Source organism: Phaethon aethereus, assembly GCF_964289735.1.
Source record: "Phaethon aethereus genome assembly, contig: HAP1_SCAFFOLD_149, whole genome shotgun sequence".
Classification (NCBI taxonomy): domain Eukaryota; kingdom Metazoa; phylum Chordata; class Aves; order Phaethontiformes; family Phaethontidae; genus Phaethon; species Phaethon aethereus.
Window position 1 is genome coordinate 278,111 of NW_028114053.1, and position 18,184 is coordinate 296,294.

General features: G+C 44.2%; 1 pseudogene across 1 annotated transcript in view; it reads left to right on the plus strand.

Moving 5' to 3' along the window:
• Window positions 1-663: 663 nt before the first annotated feature.
• The window catches only part of LOC309416315 (E3 ubiquitin-protein ligase RBBP6-like), a 38,317-nt pseudogene continuing 20,796 nt past the window's right edge, over window positions 664-18,184 (plus strand). Inside the window, exons 1-17 of the transcript in view lie at window positions 664-1,164; window positions 3,139-3,238; window positions 4,007-4,045; window positions 4,402-4,438; window positions 5,731-5,775; window positions 7,018-7,106; window positions 7,232-7,328; window positions 8,167-8,306; window positions 9,224-9,396; window positions 10,147-10,250; window positions 10,684-11,027; window positions 12,139-12,235; window positions 12,316-12,394; window positions 12,488-12,545; window positions 13,731-14,090; window positions 14,459-14,557; window positions 15,782-16,703. The product of the transcript in view is annotated as an E3 ubiquitin-protein ligase RBBP6-like (transcript). The remainder of the gene's footprint in view (window positions 1,165-3,138; window positions 3,239-4,006; window positions 4,046-4,401; window positions 4,439-5,730; window positions 5,776-7,017; window positions 7,107-7,231; window positions 7,329-8,166; window positions 8,307-9,223; window positions 9,397-10,146; window positions 10,251-10,683; window positions 11,028-12,138; window positions 12,236-12,315; window positions 12,395-12,487; window positions 12,546-13,730; window positions 14,091-14,458; window positions 14,558-15,781; window positions 16,704-18,184) is intronic.

Genomic DNA, 18,184 nt, shown 5'->3' on the forward strand with positions numbered 1-18,184 from the left:
GCCCTGAAGTCTCTCTTGATTGCCCTTGGACTTCTTACTGCAACTTTGTCACTACCTACATGAAAAATCAATAATGGAGAATAATCTGAGGCCGTACCACGGTAGGAAGCTTATTCTTCACACCTTTAACTGGGGCCCCAGGGAGGCAGCAGACTTCCCTAAGAAGTGGGTCCGGTCTGCATATGGGGCCTTCTGTGCCCTTCAGAAGGGAGTCTCCTCTGACAATGACCTGTCATCTTCTTTTTGTGGAAGCGGTACCAGTACGAGCAGATGGGTTTATGGCAATAACCATCAATGGCCATTGGCTCTTTGACCGAACGTCCCGTAAATGCAAGAAGAGACACTCGGACACCCTGAGATGTCCCCTCCCTTCGCTGGGCCTGGGCACGGGCAGCCAAGTGCCGCACGGCAAAGCCCACTGCATCTTCCCCAGGCTCTCTTGTCCTGGCCGGCTGCTGCCAGGAGGGGACAGCGGGTGATGACAGCCTGGGGGTGACAGGAGGGACAGCAGGCGGTGACAGGCCTTCGGGGTGACAGGAGGGTCACCACAGGCCTGGGGTGTGACAGGACACCAGGCAGTGGCAGGCCCAGGGGGGTGACAGGAGGGTCACCACAGGCCTGGGGTGTGACAGGACACCGGGCAGTGGCAGGCCCAGGGGGGTGACAGGAGGGACACCACAGGCCAGGTGAGGCGCGGGGGGGTGCAGTGTTCCGTTGGGCACGCGCAGTGATGCGATCAGGGCAGCCCCTGCGGCTGGCGTCCGTTAAACCGCCAACGGAACGCTGAGGCAGAGGTGCCCGAGTGCCCACAGCGAGTGGTTGGGCCTGGGAGCGCTGCGTGAGAGAGGGAGCAGAGGCCGAGCCGGGGCCGCGGGGGCCTCTCCCCGTCATCCGCCCGCCCGCCCGTCGCTGAGGGCCGCAGGCCGGACTTGTTGCGGGGGTGAGCTCAGCCCCCTCGGTCCGCTGTGGTAGACGCCGTTGTGGAGCAGGCCCCGACCATGTCGTGCGTCCACTACAAGTTCTCCTCCAAGCTGAGCTATGACACGGTCACCTTCACCGGCCTCCACATCTCCCTGTGCGACCTCAAGCGCCAGATCATGGGCCGGGAGAAGCTGAAGGCGGCCACCTGTGACCTGCAGATCACCAACGCCCAGACCAAAGAAGGTGCGTGGGGGCGGCGGGCGTGGGGGCTCGGGGACTGCCCGGCAGGCAGTGTCACAGACCACCTTGTGATGGCCATGGCCTGTGGGAGCCACGCTCTGCTCTTTGTGGCTCGTCCCCATGTAGCCTGAGTCAGCCTGAGGCCCATCTTGCCGGCCTGCGGGGGGACTGGGAGGGCAAGCGGCGCGGGGGCTTACACAGGGTGGGAAGCGATAATGTGATTCGGCCACGCTCGGTAGCTGTGGCTTGTGTTGGGGGCCTCAGGGCTGTTCTTTTGTAGTTGCTGTTCTGACAACTACCTTCAGATCTGTGCTTTGGGCACAGAGCAGGCATAGAAGAATGTGTGGTTGATGTGTGATGTACAGGGCTTAGAAATTTTTGCTTTCCTGGAATTCTTCTAGGTAAAATGATAAGGAAATATGGGAGGATATCTTATATTAATAACCTCTCCAGATGTCTTGGAAATCAGGTGGAGAAAGCTGAAAGGGATGGGAAGAGAACAGGTGGCTACTTTGAAGAAATAAATTGTCTTTGGTGACTTCGTTTTGTGATCACCTTGCTTTACTCCACTGCACTGGAAAACTGGCTTGGTGGCTGTTGCAGCAACTGCTCGCTAGCAACACTTTGGATCAAGAGTGTAGCTGTGAGTTACCATCTGTGCAGACCCTTTAATGGCCTCTCTGCCATGGGTGTTCTCCGTATCTAAATGACACCTTGGAATTTCTTGTTAATATCGCTTCTTTTCTACACCAAAGACATTGTCGTTCAGGTGCTATCGAGCATCATTTCACCATATGTCTCTAAGCGTTTTTTTTCCCTGGTACTGCATGTGAACCATATCAGGGCAGTACTGAAATTTTCCGGCAGAACATTTATGGTGACGATACGTAAGAAACGTTCTTAGAGAAGTCATAAATTCTTTTAAACCTAAAAAGTGGTGCTTGATTCTCAGAGATGATAATGGTTTCGTGGTACTTAGTATGATATTTCAGTTTGGTAAGCTGCTCTCTTGACAAGTTTGAATGTGATTACAGGCCTTGGGGTGTGACTTTTCAGAAATAGAAAGATTTGTTGCCAAGTCTCTGCTCGGGGATATTGCTGCCCAGGAGGAAAAGGTTCCTGCTGGGAGATGCCAGTTTTGTCCGAGAGCTGCTAGACTAAGCTGGCATCTGTTAAATTCAAATCAAGCAAACAAAAATTTCCAGGCCTTCAGGAATAGTGCTCCAGCTTTAATCCTTTCCTATTAAAAGAAGAAAAAGAAAGTTAACTTTTTAGTCTGCGTTGTTTGACTTCATCTTTATTAAGGTGCCATCAACCAAAATGAATTCAATTAATCGAGGCAAAGGAAATAGAAATGTATTAAAGCCAACTGGTACCACATCCGTTAAGTCTGCAGTCTTAAGCTGCAAGCCATACGCAGAGGTGGCCGGCTGTCTTCTGTGTTCTGTCGGCCTTGAGCACCAGCAGCATGGCCGAATCGCTTTTAGTGAACAGCTATGAAAGCAACGGCGCAGAGATTTCATGCTTTAGCTAAGGGCCTGTTTTGTTGCAGGGCAAGCTTGTCTGACTTCAGATCTGCTTTACACAGGTGAGACTTGGCTGTGCTTTGTTTTTCTCCAAAGATCTCTTGGTTTTGTAGCCTAACAGAAGCAAAAGCCACTTAAGCTAGATCAGGACAGAACCTCATGCGCTAGCAGACTCTCCTTTAGTGACATTTGGGAGCATTTTGCTGTTGGCATTCACGCTCTCTCAAAAAAAAATGGAAAAGATTGTGCTGCTTGCGTTTGGTTCTCAAACCTGAAGATTTCTTGGAATGTACTGCTAGTGTGCTGAGACGATAAAAATGCACCATTACATCTGAAATCTGGCTTTTCTATCTGCAAAGGGCTTCCCTCTCTGCCGCGCTGTGTAATTACATATTCATATACATTCTTATGAATTGACTAATGTTTTTTTCTGCATTTATGTTGTTTTCAGAATACACAGAGGCTAATGCCCTGATTCCTAAGAACTCATCAGTAATTGTGAGAAGAATCCCTGTCGGAGCAGTTAAAGCTACCAGCAAAACATACATTCTGTAGGTATCCATAAAGCACTGTGTTCTGTGCTAGTGGTTTGGGTGTGTTACCTTTTCTAATTGATGTTCATTTCCAGAGGCACTCAGATTGTATCTTTCTGGTTAAAGCTGCTGTTAGTTTTTGTTGTAATGGGGTAGATTTTATTGTTCCTGTCCCAAAGTAAACTTATGCTTTTCGGCCTGCTGGGACATGGGGTTCAAACTCCAACAACGGTAACTGTTAAGAATGATTCTATTTGGTTTGATCTTGGGGTTGTTTTTTCTGAGCGCCAAGTTTTCGATGCTGTTTCGTCTACGTGGAGAGATTCCTTGTTACACGTGTTTGCTTGTCTTGCTTTTAGAGTGAAGACAGGTACGCACTGGAGTGTAAACTTAGAATTTGTTCCCATCTCAGAAGAGTCTGATTCTCAGTGTTTCTGCGAATCCGTCTATTCTTTGCATTTGGGGCAGGGGGGGTGGCATATGGCAGGTATCCTTATGCCCCAAATCTGGTGGTTTTGCATACTAGCTAGAGGGGAAAGACCAAGGCTTGCCAGCTCTGCTGATGGGACACTTGGGATGATGCTGGAATAATTTGTTAACTACATCGATGGCTGCATGTCTCATTCATGATGATCTACATGCAGATACAGATCAATGAGTATGTGGAATCTCAGCGAGTTCCCAGATGTAATAAATATTTCCCCAAATACTGTAGCATTTTCAAGGTTATCTTAAAGCAAATTCTGGCAATTAAGTCCTTTTTTTTTTTTTTTTATTTCCCTACAGGACTCCTAAATCGCAGAAAATCCTAGGCACTGCCTTCAGGTGACATTTCTACTACTATTTTTAGTCACCATGTTTAAGACACAAAACTGTAGTACAGACTTCATATTTTTGATACTTACGTAGGAGAGACAAAATATCTGAGGCACTTTGGTGTTCTATTTCTGTAAGTCTTAGAGTAATTTTCTGACAAAGTAGAAATGGGCTTCTGGGGGTTTTTTTAGTTGCACTGAAGGTACCAAGAGAGAGCCGTTTATGTATATGAATACGTTTCCACATGCACTAGACTATCAGCACATCACGTTTTGATGTTCCAGTTCTGTAATCTGTCGTCACTGCTGTATGTTGGGCACAAGGGCTTTCTTTTAAGTTCTGATCACTTTTATTTCTTCTTACAGATGTCAAACTGAGCCAGTGAGTGGAATATCAAGAGGCGTATGTAAAACACCATCTCACACTTTTTTCTACACACTGCACTTAATTCCAATCAATGTAGCCTTGTGTTAATTTCCCCAACATTAACCTAATATATTTTCCACTAAAACATAGATGCTGTATGTACAATGTATTTGATTCAGCATCATAGAAATTTTATTCTACGTTTCTAAAAAACTAAGCAGTGATTCGGATGTCTTTCTGATGATGTTTTACTAGTGTCAGCTTAACTGCTGCTTGTGGCATCATAGAATTCAATATCCTGGAAAAGGAACCAGATGAGAGCTACCCTTTTGACTTGTGGAAAAACCGCATGTCATCTTAGTTCCCAGTAAATGCCGCAGTCCGTTGCTGACTGGTGGCCTGAGGACTTCATTCCTGCAAGCTGTTGCAGGAGGTAGCTGGGAGGGAGGAGTGTGGTTGCAAAGGAGAAAAAAAAGAATCCCAGGATTGTGCTCTGAATCCATGTTTTCGTCATCATTAAGACTTGGTTTTGGTCTGCTGGCAAGGAGAAGAATATTAAATTCTCACACTTCCCAAACTAATTTGCGTAGTGTGGCCTGCGGTCTAATACACGACAAGAAATCCATTTTCTCAGTTTTTATAGGCTACTCTGTCATGGCAGACACCTTAATTTCAATAATTTGAGCAGCTTATTTTTTTTCTTGATAAAGTGGTGGGTTACTTTTTTGGCGGATGCTTTGGAGTGGTGTTTGCATTTGGGTTTTGTGGGGTGTGGTGAGCCTGGCATTTTTAAACTTATGGAGAGGAGAGGCAGAGTTCCTGTTTCAGGGCTGATGTGCCCATGCTTGATTTTGACAGGCAACTAGGCTGTGTTCATAAAGGCATAGCTGTGTGCATTTATAAATGATGAGACGCTAACTGATTGATTTACAAACTACACTGAAAATAAGTTTTCTGTAGTGATGCTTCCTTCTCCAAGAAACATAAATATTGTTTTAGAATCCCTTTTAGCGGACAGTTGACAGCTTCCTTACCCCTTGGACTTTTAAGCAGTTGTGAGCATTTGACAAGGCTGAGACATTCTGGAGCAATACGTAATCTCAAGCGTCTTTGGTTGTTTTAGTTTCTTCTCCTTAACCACATAGGCACTCCTAAGCTGTCGTGGGTTTGGACTTTGTTTTGAACACAGGCAAATGACACTAGGTTGGAAATGCCTCTTTCAGTGATGCTCAGAGGATATAGTGCAGAATTTCCGACTACCGTAGAGGTTAAGTATTGCTAGGTTTTGATTGTAAAACTTAAAGATGTTTTTAATTTTTTGTGAACAGAGTGATGACTCTTCTGCACCTCTTTCTCTGGCCCAGATGATTAAGGTATATATATTTTTTTTTCCTGTCAAATACACTAAAAAAAAGTGTTTGCTTCAAATTTTTAAATTGTACACTGTGATCTATAGCAGGATAACTGTTGTAATGGGAAGAAAACTTTAATGTAGTTTTTAATAATTTATTTATTTTAACTTTAAAGCCTGTGTAGCTGTTGATAGTATCCTGTGAAGAGCAGTTCCCACTTTGGGAAGATCGAAGGGGAGCACCTTATCAGCCTCCACATAGTGTTGCAGTATGACTCAGCTTCAAGACACAAAGCAGCAGCCCTGCAGAAGCTGTTGACTTGTTCACACATTTCGTTAGGTTTACACTGGAAACGAACACAATGTTCACAGAAGAATTGAATTGGCTGTTGGTTATGGACATCTTGGGGGGGGTTGCAACAGCCAAAGTAGAAGCGTTTCTGTCGCATGGGCAATGGCATGGCTATTTTTGAATTTCTAGTCATTATAGTTATAGATCCGTTCTTGGAATGCTGCACAATTTCATAAATTGCAGTATATCTAGAGTGGACAACACGGTCTAATTTGTTGGGGCACAGACAGTGTAGATTGTGAAAATGTTCCTAGTTACATCAGTTAATATGAAGAATTTAGCAGGGGGGAACGTGCAGTTTGGACTGCCTACAGCACGAGTGGTCCAATTTCTACTGAAAAGAGTCTTTTGTCTTGCTGAGGGGCTCTAAAAAGCTTGAATCTCTGTAATGCTTCTGTGTGTGAAGCTGAATTTCAGCAAGCAAAACTAACTTCCCTGACCTTTAAGTTGTGTATCCTTCTGATGCTGCAAATGTAAACAATGGTACTTGCCTTCATCTTTCTCAATTCAATGTACAGTGGCTGTCTTCTCCTTCAAATAGACTGGAGCTTAAAGATCCCTTTAATAATACCGGCAGGTCTAACTTTTTCTGTGCATAGCTTCAGTCCACTTGGAAGAAAACTGGAGTAGGTGCACAAGTCTTTATAAGGTCCAACCTGAGCCTAAGGTTTTGAGTGCCCAAGAATGCTCTTTTCAAGTAGGTTAACAGGCACATAAGCATCATTTCATGGTGTAAGGACTCCCCAGAACACTTTCAGCACAACTATTTTTTATATAAGCAGCTATTTTCAGGCAACCTCAGCTAGTGTTGTGCTGCTCTGTACAGGCTTAGGTGAGTGGTGTTGTCTTTGGCTGTGTGCGCTTCAATGTGTTTCTAATGTGCCTCTCAAACGATTACCTGTTAAACAACAGACTGCCAATCTGGCTGAAGCCAATGCTGCCGAAGAAGATAAAATAAAAGCCATGATGATCCAGTCTTGCCGTGAATATGATCCAGCCAAGTAAGTGTGGATAATGTCAAATCCGATCTTTGGCGATGATGGAAAACCTGTAAACTTGTTGGTTTTAACAAACATGGATTTAACACATGCATCCTTTTTCTTTTTTTTCCCCAAAACACCTTTAGTTACACGAAGAAAGCCTTGGGTCCACCTCCGACATCATATACTTGCTTTGGTTGTGGAAAACCTGGCCACTGTGTAAAGAACTGCCCAACAAAGGGGGTAAGATTGCGGGGGACTTCTGGTGTGACTTACTTTTAAATTGTTTTCCCTTGGCAGTTCCGTAACAAATACATGAATACTCATGTTAAGAATTGTTTCTTTTGGGGTGAAACGCAGAGGTCATGTGGCAATGTTGCAAAGCCCTTTACAATTCACGGGAAACCTGGAGTTATAAATGTAACATTTTCTTCCTTCTAGGCCATGGACATTACATATGTCCATAGATCTTTCTCTGCACACTGTCATGCATATTTTTATACATTTCAATTTTATTGGAAATCTTTTGGTTTTCAACGCTTTTTAATGACAGTTCACAGTTTTCAGTATTTTGTAAAAACCCAAGATGTTTCTGTCGACTCCATCCGTTCAATGTTTGCGTGTTTTAGTTACACAAGCACCTGGCTGAGTAGCCATGCCATTTGACATCAGTTGCTGAATGTATATGCGTGAGATATGAATTCCACCTTCACTAGAGGAGGTGAATCTCAGTTTCTCAGTGTCGGATTCAGAGCACCGAGTTAAGCTCTCACTCTGAACTGCGCTTTGAAGGAGGAGCGGGGTTGTGTCTCTTCTCCGAGTGGATGGTGAGCCAAGGGATATTTCACCCTTAAGGAACTTGACATTAAGCCAAAGGATGTCGACTGAGTTCAAAACGCTGCTCAAGCCTTTGGGACATCCTGGCTATATTCCTTTAGGGAGAAGGGTATTTTAGTCGAGCAAGCCTTATGCTGGGTAAAAGGAGAGGATTAAAGGCTTTTGCTGCTGAAAATCATCATTGAAATGTCCTTTTAAGGGTGGGTCTTAAGATGAGAGATATCTGCACTTCTTTTCTTAACAGGACAGAAGTTTTGAGTCTGTTCCCAGAATTAAAAGGAGCACAGGAATTCCGAGGAGTTTCCTGATGGAGGTGAAAGATCCCAGTATAAAGGGCGCTATGCTGACAAGCACTGGGAAATACGCCATACCAATTATTAGTGCGTAAGTATGGGATTAATGGGACTGAGCAGAAAGGGAACGAGAGAAACCATGCGTGTTTGTCCGAGTGGCAATGCAAGCAAGTTGGCCAGCGTCTGTAATTACGAGGGAGGAAGCACCGTCATTGTATCATTGCCTTAAAATCTGTGATACTTTCCAATATGGAAATAGACTGGTCCTACTGTTCACGCCCCTGGAAGTTGGTTCAACTTGTGGTACACCTAGAATCTGTAGGTCTGCAAAAGATTTCACTAGTGCTTACCGTTGGAGTCATTCTCCTCGAAAGCTCGTTTTGCTTCTCTTTGACGTTTCAAAGGCTTCTTGCCAAATTTAGCAAATAGCTGTGTGACTGAGATTTCCTCCCCCTTTGGCTTTGATCAAATCTCATGTGTGAACCAGACGGATGTTTTCCTGTTTTGCTTTACCCTAAGAAAATCCTACTGTGTGGTGACAAGAGTGTCTGAGAAGAAATGCACTTGATAGCACTTCTGTTTGTGGCTGTCATGGATCTCCTTTTGTAGAAGCTGAGACATAGTTTTCTTTTATTCATAAAGTGTATTTAATCGGAGTCTCACTTGATCCTGAGCCTGCAATTTACATTGACCCTCTGGCAGAGGAGAGGTGGGATTCATTTCAGCTGATTTCTGGATGTCGAAAAATGATTTTTCTAGTCTGAGCCAATCTCTTAGTTGATCCCATGAATGGGAGAGTTCTGCAGAAGGAAAATTGTTCCCCCTCCCTCTTCTGGTGTGGTGGCCAAAGAGAAGTAGTTGAAACTAAATGCCTACGCTTTAGAAGGCTAATGTGGAGTGAGAAGAATGCCATCTATTTTACCTTCCTTGCAGGAAATCCAAAGCTTGGAAAAGTTCTCCTTTGCCCATCTTTCACTTGTTGTTTTTCCTTCCCCGCCCCGCCTCCAGGGCAGCGTATGCTAGAGGAAAGAAGGAAAAGCCTCCCTTTTCACCAGAGGAGCCGTCCTCCTCCTCCTCCTCAGATGCTCCTATTCCGGAGGAGTTGTTATGTCTCATTTGCAAAGAGGTCATGAGTGACGCAGCTGTTACTCCCTGCTGTGGAAACAGTTACTGTGACGAATGTAAGTCTTACTCCCACGGTTGTTAACTGAAAACATGGCATCTGACCTTCCGAAGGCAGAACTGGGAGAGAACGAAATTACTTGGTTACCTGTTCTATTTGATACCTGAGTATACCCAGAATGGGAGAGGACCCTTCTTATGCAAAGGGCAGAAAAAAAAGGCAGAAAGCTTTTTTCCCTGGTTACGTGTCTAGTTAAACCCTCTGTACATGTGGAAGGATGACTCTGAGAAGAATGTGTAACCGTGCAGGTGATTACAGTATGAGATACTGAATGCATTTAGTTTGTCCCCAGCTCTTTCTCTCATGCAAAATTCTATAGCCTGCTCTGGTGACTTATTGTGGTCTGCAACAAACGGAGAGTTGGGCGTTTAATCCACATTCTTCTCCACAGGAGAGTTGGTGAAATCCTTCAGAACTTGAATCTATGAACGGTTTTTTGAGATGTGTTTTATTCATCAACCTTGAGGTTGGTGGCTTCTCACTGTCCTGCACAGTGGAAAGACCAGTCCAAACATCAAGACACAGCCTACTCTACAGCTTCCAAGTAACAACAGTGAAATATCAACACTGCTTAGTTATTTGCTGCATGCTGGACATTTTTTACACTATTGGACATTTACCACTTCAGGCTCTCAGTTCAAGACTGTATTCACCCATTAATCATATACGTGTTTTTATAATTGATTAGAACCCCAACATTTTCCTTAGTTTTGCTGAAAACTCTTTTGACGGTTCTCATTATTCACAGGTATTAGAACAGCGTTACTGGAATCTGAGGAACATACATGCCCAACGTGTCATCAAACAGACGTTTCTCCCGATGCTTTAACTGCCAACAAGTTGTTACGCCAGGTGACATGCTGACATTTATGTAAACTGTTTGTTAGACAGGTCTATTTGCGAAAAGCTGAAAGGGAAGAAAATACTCGTTTACATCTCCTTAAGCAAGGCTAAATGGAATAAGGCTAAATTTACTTTTCAGAGACGTTATCTGGTGTTAGAGAAGCTTACAACTCTTTAGAGAGAATCTGGCAAATTCAGGTCACACTTTTGCTTAACGTGATTGCCTCACTTTCAAATTTGGTGTTAACGCTGAGGTACTGTAAATAGAGATACTCTGCGTTACCCATCGTTAGGGTCAGTGTTTCACCTGATGTCTTCCTATACCTGTATGTTGATTGATTTTAGGATTGATAATGTTTACAGGAACACACAAGCAATTTTGCTCTGGGGAGGCTTTTGTTCGTACATCTACTGAAGTTTCATAGTGCCTTTCTGCCTCTAGGCTGTGAACAACTTCAATAATGGAACTGGCTACAGAGAGCAGATTCAGCAGCAACATCAGCAGCAGCCGCCACCTCCACCACCTCCACCACCACTAACGAGACAAACAAGAGCGCACAACATGCAGCCTCAGCTCCGGCCAGCAATTTCCAGACAGCAGGACCCACTAATGACTCCATTAGCATCCCTGGCTCCTCATTCTGCTGCTGCTTTGTCATCGTTGGCCTCTGGTCAGTCCTCTGTGGCCGTTGGGCTGCTAGTAAATCCGTCTTCTGTCGTCACCTCTGGTCTCCCTCCAGCAGTGTCCCTGTCTCTCTGTGCTGAACAGCCGGACGGACCTCTTTGGTAAGTAAATCTGTAGATCAACAGGGATATAAAGGACACTAAAATGCTCAAGTTAGATTCTTCTTCTTGTTGAGCTTCTCCACTAGCTATTTATCTATCGGTAGTGACAGTTCCCGATACTAGTGGAAGTTCTGGGTTTTGTATTTACTTTGAATGAGGACACTTTGATAACTCGGAAGTGTGTCTCATGCAAGGATTTTCTCAGAAGTATTTCTTGCTTAGTTCCCTTATCAGTCATCGGCTACCAGTTTTACCCTGAAAGAGGCACATTTTGCCCAGGGGCCCTTTGGATTTATGTGGCTAGCAATTCCTAAAGGAGCCCTCTAGTTATGTCAAAGCTTCTTGAGTGCATTAATTTCTCTCTAGTACGGAGGAAGCAACAGTTTCATGAAACCTGTAAAAGCACAATTAGAGCTAAAACTGAGCAGGTGTTTTCCTATTACTTTTTTCTACGGTATTTCTACCATCAATCTTACGATAAGTCAGAGTCATCCTCAGTAACACAAAGGGCAGTCGGTGACGCGTGCTGACCTGGCTAATAAACACTGAAACGCCGTAACTTTGAAGTATTTACAAACATGAAAGTCTGAGTTTGCAGCCCGGTGAAGTCACATGAAAAGACGTGAAAGATCTGTACGATTGTTTAGGGCTTGTGGCCTTTCAGCTTTATGCCTGGGCTGCAAATAGCCTCTCTGTCCAGAAGACTCTCGGGCTCAGCTGTAGCGTTGAATGCAAAGAACCGCAATTCAGAAGAACCTCTAAGGCAGCCTCTGCACTCGCACATAAACATTTCCTCATAGAATTTCAGTTCTCGCGTCTTCCAAAACTGAGATTCAGTGTGTGACTTGTATGTGCTCTAACCCTTTCACGTGCAGCTAGCTTAAGAAGATATTTTTCCAGTGAGCTTTCTCTTGGCATGCCAGTAGTCCAAATCGACTTCTTTCCAGTCTTCATTAAGAATGGGCCAACTTCACATCTGTAAATCTGATGAAGATTTTTAAATTTTTTTTTCCCATTAACAGTAGTCAGCCTTTTCTCACCTTGGACTTGCTATTTCCCGTAGCACTTGAAAATGCTGTTTGAACAATAACTTTTTTTTTTTTTTTTGTAGTGATGCTGATACTGTGTTACCTCCTGCTGCTCTGGTGACTGCTACTGAACTTCTGAAATTTCCCTCTCTGTCAACCAGCAGCTTGTTGGAAGAGGAGGTCAGTTTTCTTTCAAATGATGCAGTGACTGTTGCCTTTCAGTGGAGCTTAATTTCTATCTGTTTGCATGTATTGACAAGGGCGATCACGTTCCTGCACTAAGGCAACCAGCGATCCCAAGTCTTCTGGGCCCCCAAGGGCAATCAGTACCCTCAACCGGTAAGTCACTATAACTTTAGAATTTCTTTTAAAAAGCTGTCTTGAGATAAACTAAATGGGATTTTTTTCTTTTTCCTCTCCCTACGCCAAAAGCTCATGCAATCACAGGCAGCACAGTTGGCTCAGCTGGTGGCAGACCAGGCTGGCAACGGTAAGTATTCTACAGAAATCCGGTATATTACGACCCGTAACCTGTTCAACGAGGCCGTAACACTTAACTTAGACAACAGCTGATTTATAATGGAGTAAGTATGCCCAGATAGTTGTGGAGAATACAAGTGGTGATTAATTTTTAAAGGGCTTAATTTGATTTGGCTTTGACAAAGGGGATCTGTGCTTGCAGTAGAGTATTTAAAGTAAAACTCCAGTACGTGATTGAAAAGAGGACTCTGAAAAAGGAGCAGTTTTTGAGGGAACCAGCAGTACATCTAAAAATGAAATATAACTAAAGGATTGGGTGGAAAGCCACCCTTTTGATTACTGGCTGAACAGACCTGAAGACATTGATTCCCCAATACAAATCAGCCTCCAACATTCTTTATTTCACAACTTAGCGGATACTGGTGGAGCAAATTCTTGGAAAAGTCAAGGCTGTTATTTGATGACAATTTTGAATTTCTTCAATGTTCTCATCTCAACGAGCCAAGGTGCTTTCTCTCAGTGGGAGAGAGAGGCGTTTGTTTGATCTATTATTGCCGTGTCAAGTTAGTCCTTCCTTTTGGTACGCCTCTGTTAGAGATCGGTTGTAAGCGTGCATTGTGTTTATAATGTCTTAAAGATAAAGCACAACAAAAGCCAGGATGATTCCACAGATTTCCTAAAACTCTCAAATTCAGTAAGCAAGAAAATAACAATTCAGGGACAAGAACAGGCCAAAGACATCATCATGAGGCAAGACCACAGGTGATGCCTGTGGAAGAAGCTAAAAGAAGTTTGAGAGAAGATTAGTTAATATTTGTGCAGTACTTTGAGGATCAGCAGTGTGATCTTCAGTAGTAAGTATAAGCAGTAAGTACATCAAGGAGTGGCAGAGGAGCAGTGGGTGCTTGGCACATGGGACATGGGAGTGTCTTTTAAGCACAGGCAGCCTCCATCCACGGTCACAAAGCGGAGTATAAGGGGAGAAGACTGCGGGAGCTGTTGTGGGCGAGGGTCTGGAAGGCAAGCATGAGGATCAAGAAGGGAGCGTAGTCTCAAGTGAAGGGAAAGCAGGGAGAAAAATGCTGAAGTTGAGGGTAGGAAGTGCTCGCCACCAGGCTGTCGCTTCATTCGCTTTCCTCTTTACAATCAGGGCAGAGTGTGACAAAGAGTGACACATGTTTTTGGGTTTCTTCAGAAGTTCAAATCGAGGACGCCTGCGCAGAGGACGTTCCCAAAGGACTCATGCCCCAACAGAAGCAGCATCAACACCCGTCGTCGTGCCTGTGCCTCCAGCTCCCTTGTACCCTCCACCACCCCATGCACTTCCTTCAGGGCTACCACCAGCACAGTCTCCTCTTCGCTTTCCACCTGGTCAGCCTCCATCTGCTGGGTACGCTGTTCCCCCTCCAGGATATCCTCCAGCTCCTGCCAACATGTCATCAGCTTGGGTAGCAACAGCAGTGCCAAGGGCTCATGCAAATACCATCCTCATGACACAAGCACCTCCTTTATCCAGGGAGGAGTTTTACCGAGAACAGCAGAGACTGCAAGAGGAGTAAGTATTTGGCTCAATGAAGTTGCCTTGGTTTTCATTGTTGTATTTCAATAGCATATCAGACTGCAGTTACACCACAGTGCACCTGACATCAACAAAATGCAAGAATCATCACGGTGTCATAATGTCATGTACTTTTTCTTTGCAAAGGGTAAACATGCAAAACTGAGACAAGACAAATGTAGTTCTAAAATATTGGCTAAAAGTTGTAGGTATTCTAAACTGGTCTTCCTTCGATGTTAGCTGTTCACCTTTTGCATTTGCATGCAGTAGGCATTTTCTCCTAGTGGCCATGTTGTGTTTCTTGATGTCTTTTGGTAACGAAGGTCAAACTACAATGGTAGTAAAGGTCAAACTTGTTTTCACAGGGACAAGAAAAAGTCCAAACCTGATGAGTTTACAAAGGATGAGTTTGCTAAGGAAGTGATGGAATATAACAAGGTTCGAAAGGAGCGTTCGGTTTCCAGGTATGTGCTTTACATGTCCATTATGGAGAAGCAGATTGTCTGGAAGAATCAGGAGGCATTCCACTCCACCGCTCTGTTGCTAGACGGATGGGATGATCCCAGGGATTAGCAGCGACAGGAATTTCATGTGTGCATTCCTAGCTTAAATAGGGCAGAGATTACAGTTGACTGGCAGTTATAATTTGGCAACAGCTGTTCAGGAACAGGTTTCTCTTTTAGTAAAGCTTCTCTGTAATGGCATCCTTCACCGCCTGACAGCCTTGAGGAGGCCAGAAATTGAAGAGGTGTAGTTGCTGGATTTTCTGCATCTCCCTATTCTGCTTGTAACCATTTCCTCAAAGCACTTTGGAGGAGATCTGTGAGAGACATTGTCTTCATCTCCTCTTCTGTTTACCACATGTTGATACACAGAGAGATTTCAAGCTGGACTGCAAACTGGTGGCTTATGCTAGTATGGTTTTGAGCTTGTAAAATTTGTCTCATGACTCAGACTTGTTTGAAAGGAAATCTTGAATTGGTGAAGGACATTTGGAGGAGGGAAAATGCTCATGAACGTCTGTGAAATGATGTGAAAGTGTTCTTTAAAAAATAATAAAAGAACTCCTTGTGAAGAAAAACCTCAGGGTAGCTGATGTTTTCTATCCCCAAAAGTCACTTGGGCAGGAGTGCTGAAAAGCTCTCTCTTGCTCATGCTGCCAGTATCTGTCCTAGAGTAATAGCATTGAGTCATCCTAGTCGAGGCTGAGTTCAGAAGCTTTTCGAGATAATTTCTCTTGAAATGCGGTCACTATCCCTGGTTAGAGCTAGAGGTATGTGTAAGATTTTGCTAGCACATCTGGCTAGAAGTGTTGATTAAAGACAACTGGACGTAAGAATTTTGCATCCCTTACAAATTGCCAAAGAAGTAGTGAAGTTAAATAGTCCAAGCAGCATTTTAACATTGATCTTTACTGTATTAATGCTACATCGTACTCTCTCGATGTTTGATACTGCACGGTAGCCATGAAGACTTGCTCTTTTTGCATCTGACTGCAACAAAATAGATTTTGCACTGCGTGTAGAGGTTGAGGAGTGAAAAATGTGCATGTTCATGTCCCAGTGGAGGCCAGTATACAGCACCTTAAATCAATCAATAGCCAAAGGAAATCTGGGAGGAAATAAGCTGGGGAGGGTAACTGTTTTGAATTAACTTGATCAATTTTTTTGTGTTGTGGTTTTTTTAAGGTCCAACTCTCCCTGTAGTACTTCATCTTCCTCTACAAGTTCGCATACCTACTCCAAGTCAAGAACAGGTTCTTCCTACTCTTGCTCCTACTCTCGATCATTTAGTCGTTCCCATTCTCGCTCCTACTCACGATCACCACCATATCCAAGCAGAGGCAAAGGGAAGAGTCACAAGAACTGTCATTCCTGGTCAAGGCCACATGGTTATCATCGGTCGAGATCAAAGGCACCCCCACACAGAAGACACCATTCACGGTCAAGGTCTCCAGTAGTCCGAGGCCAATCTCCCAGGAAATGGACTATACCTCAAGGGGAAGGAGGAAGGGAGTATTTTAAGCGATACAGACAAGTTCCACCGTATGATATGAAAGCTTCCGATGGCAGATCTATTGACTTTGGAGATCCATTTGGAGAGCAAGGATACGGAGAATGGGAAAGGATCTACAGAGAGTGGTGTGAGAAGTTTTACAAGGGCAATGGTGTTGGTGCTCAACTTCATCCTCCAGTAAAGAGAGGGAACTTTTCTCCAGACTGCTTTGGTCCACCTGGGACCAGACGAGAGTATTCGCCATATGCTTGGGGACATAGGGAGGATTATCCTGTGGGGCATAGACAGCGCAGCTGTAATAGAGCTGGAAATTACCCTGAACAACCTTCCGGAAGAGAGAGCCGTGGCAACAAAGAGAGGGAGATGCAAAATCCACGTGGAGATGACAAAGGAAATAAATCTAAAAAACACCAGGAGAGAAGGAAAGAGGATGCGAATGAAGGCTTTCTCAATGCTGAGATGCTAGAAGGTGCGAGAAAACCAAGAGAGCCAGTTACAGGAGAAGTCGTTCGAAGGGACTCATTGTTCATGCTCCCAAGCAGAGATGATGCCACCCCTGAGATGAGGGATGAGCATTTGGGAGCAGATTCTATGGCTTTCAAGCCAGGGTCTAAAAAGAAGAAAGAGAAGGATGAGCGAAAAGCAAAACCTGGCAAGACAAAGCGGGAAGTAGAAGTGGCTGTTCCTCCTCAGAAAGACAAGAGAAGAAAACGAGCTAAAGCTTCCCAAGTGAAGGTGGACAGCGAGCGTGAAAAATCTCCTCAAATGGAACCTCCTGTGAAACAAGTGAAGGAGGACATGCCAAAGACAGACAATGTTTAAACATCTTCCTCTCAAAAGGATGAGAAGACTCTTGGTACCCCACAGAAAATTCATCCAAAAGTGACAGAAGATCACCCAGAAACTAGACCAGTCGTGGAGGAAAAGGCAAAGAAAGACCATACAAATGAAACCAACTCAGAGCAGAGGACAGGGAGAGGTCATTCAGCAATTACAATCAGAGGCTAAACAGCCTCAACTTGGGAAAATTATTTTAAATTCTTGCCAACCAAAATCAGAGTAGGATAATGAGAAATAAGACGAAATCTTAAAACACATCCCCCCATCCCTCCCCGCTTCCTGGGCTGTCACGAATGGATAATTTAGGCTGTTTGAAGAATCACCACCAAAGATACCAGAAAGCGCATGATTTTAATCTAGATTTGTAAAAAGGATGACTTAACAGAAGGCGATGGCAAGGTCCACTCTATTGCTTATTCAACGTGGAAAAGCTGTGCAGATAGAACAATTAAACTGGAATGATTTACTCATCTATCAAATCGAGTTAATGTGTATATTTGAGGAAGGAAAGTAGGAGAGACCCTCCCATTGAGTCACGAGGTTCAGAGAGGACCCCAATGCTTTCTAAAGTCCTTCTCAGAGAGGAGTCTAGGTGCGACTGAATCCACTCCTATTCCCAGATTTGGTCAACAGTTTATGACTAAAGGGACAGGGTATCGGGGATTCTGGTGTAGTGATATAGTCCATGATTTTGTGCTTCCTGTAACCTAAAGATGGCAATTTATCCAATACAAAATAGCAGCAATCACATTCACTAACAATGCCGAGATAAGTCACAGTATCAAATCATATAAAACTTAGCAGCATAATCCACTGAAACTTAGAAGTCCTTAATCACACACACACCTATAGGTGTAGAGACAGAGACCCTTAAAGAGATCTAGAGAAAAGAGAGAGAGATGTACCAAGGTACCTATTCAATATCCCCCTGGAATTCAGTCAAATACTCACATCAAATGCTTTGTGTCGCTCAATGGCTGCACAGTCGAGCCTCTGAGCTGATCGTGAACTTGAGGGTTCACAGGCTCTGAGAGGCGTCCCACTCAGAGGGAGGTGCTAGTTGCAGCCCGCTGCGGTCCAGGAGAGCTCAAAGGGTCTCACTTGGGACCACTCTTTATAGGACTGGGAGATGACTGACTTTAGGCATCAGTGAGTTTCCACAATGCAGGCAGGTGATTTCTCAAGGTTTTGACGTTACCGCTGCCAGAATTGTCTGGAGATAATTGATTAGTTCC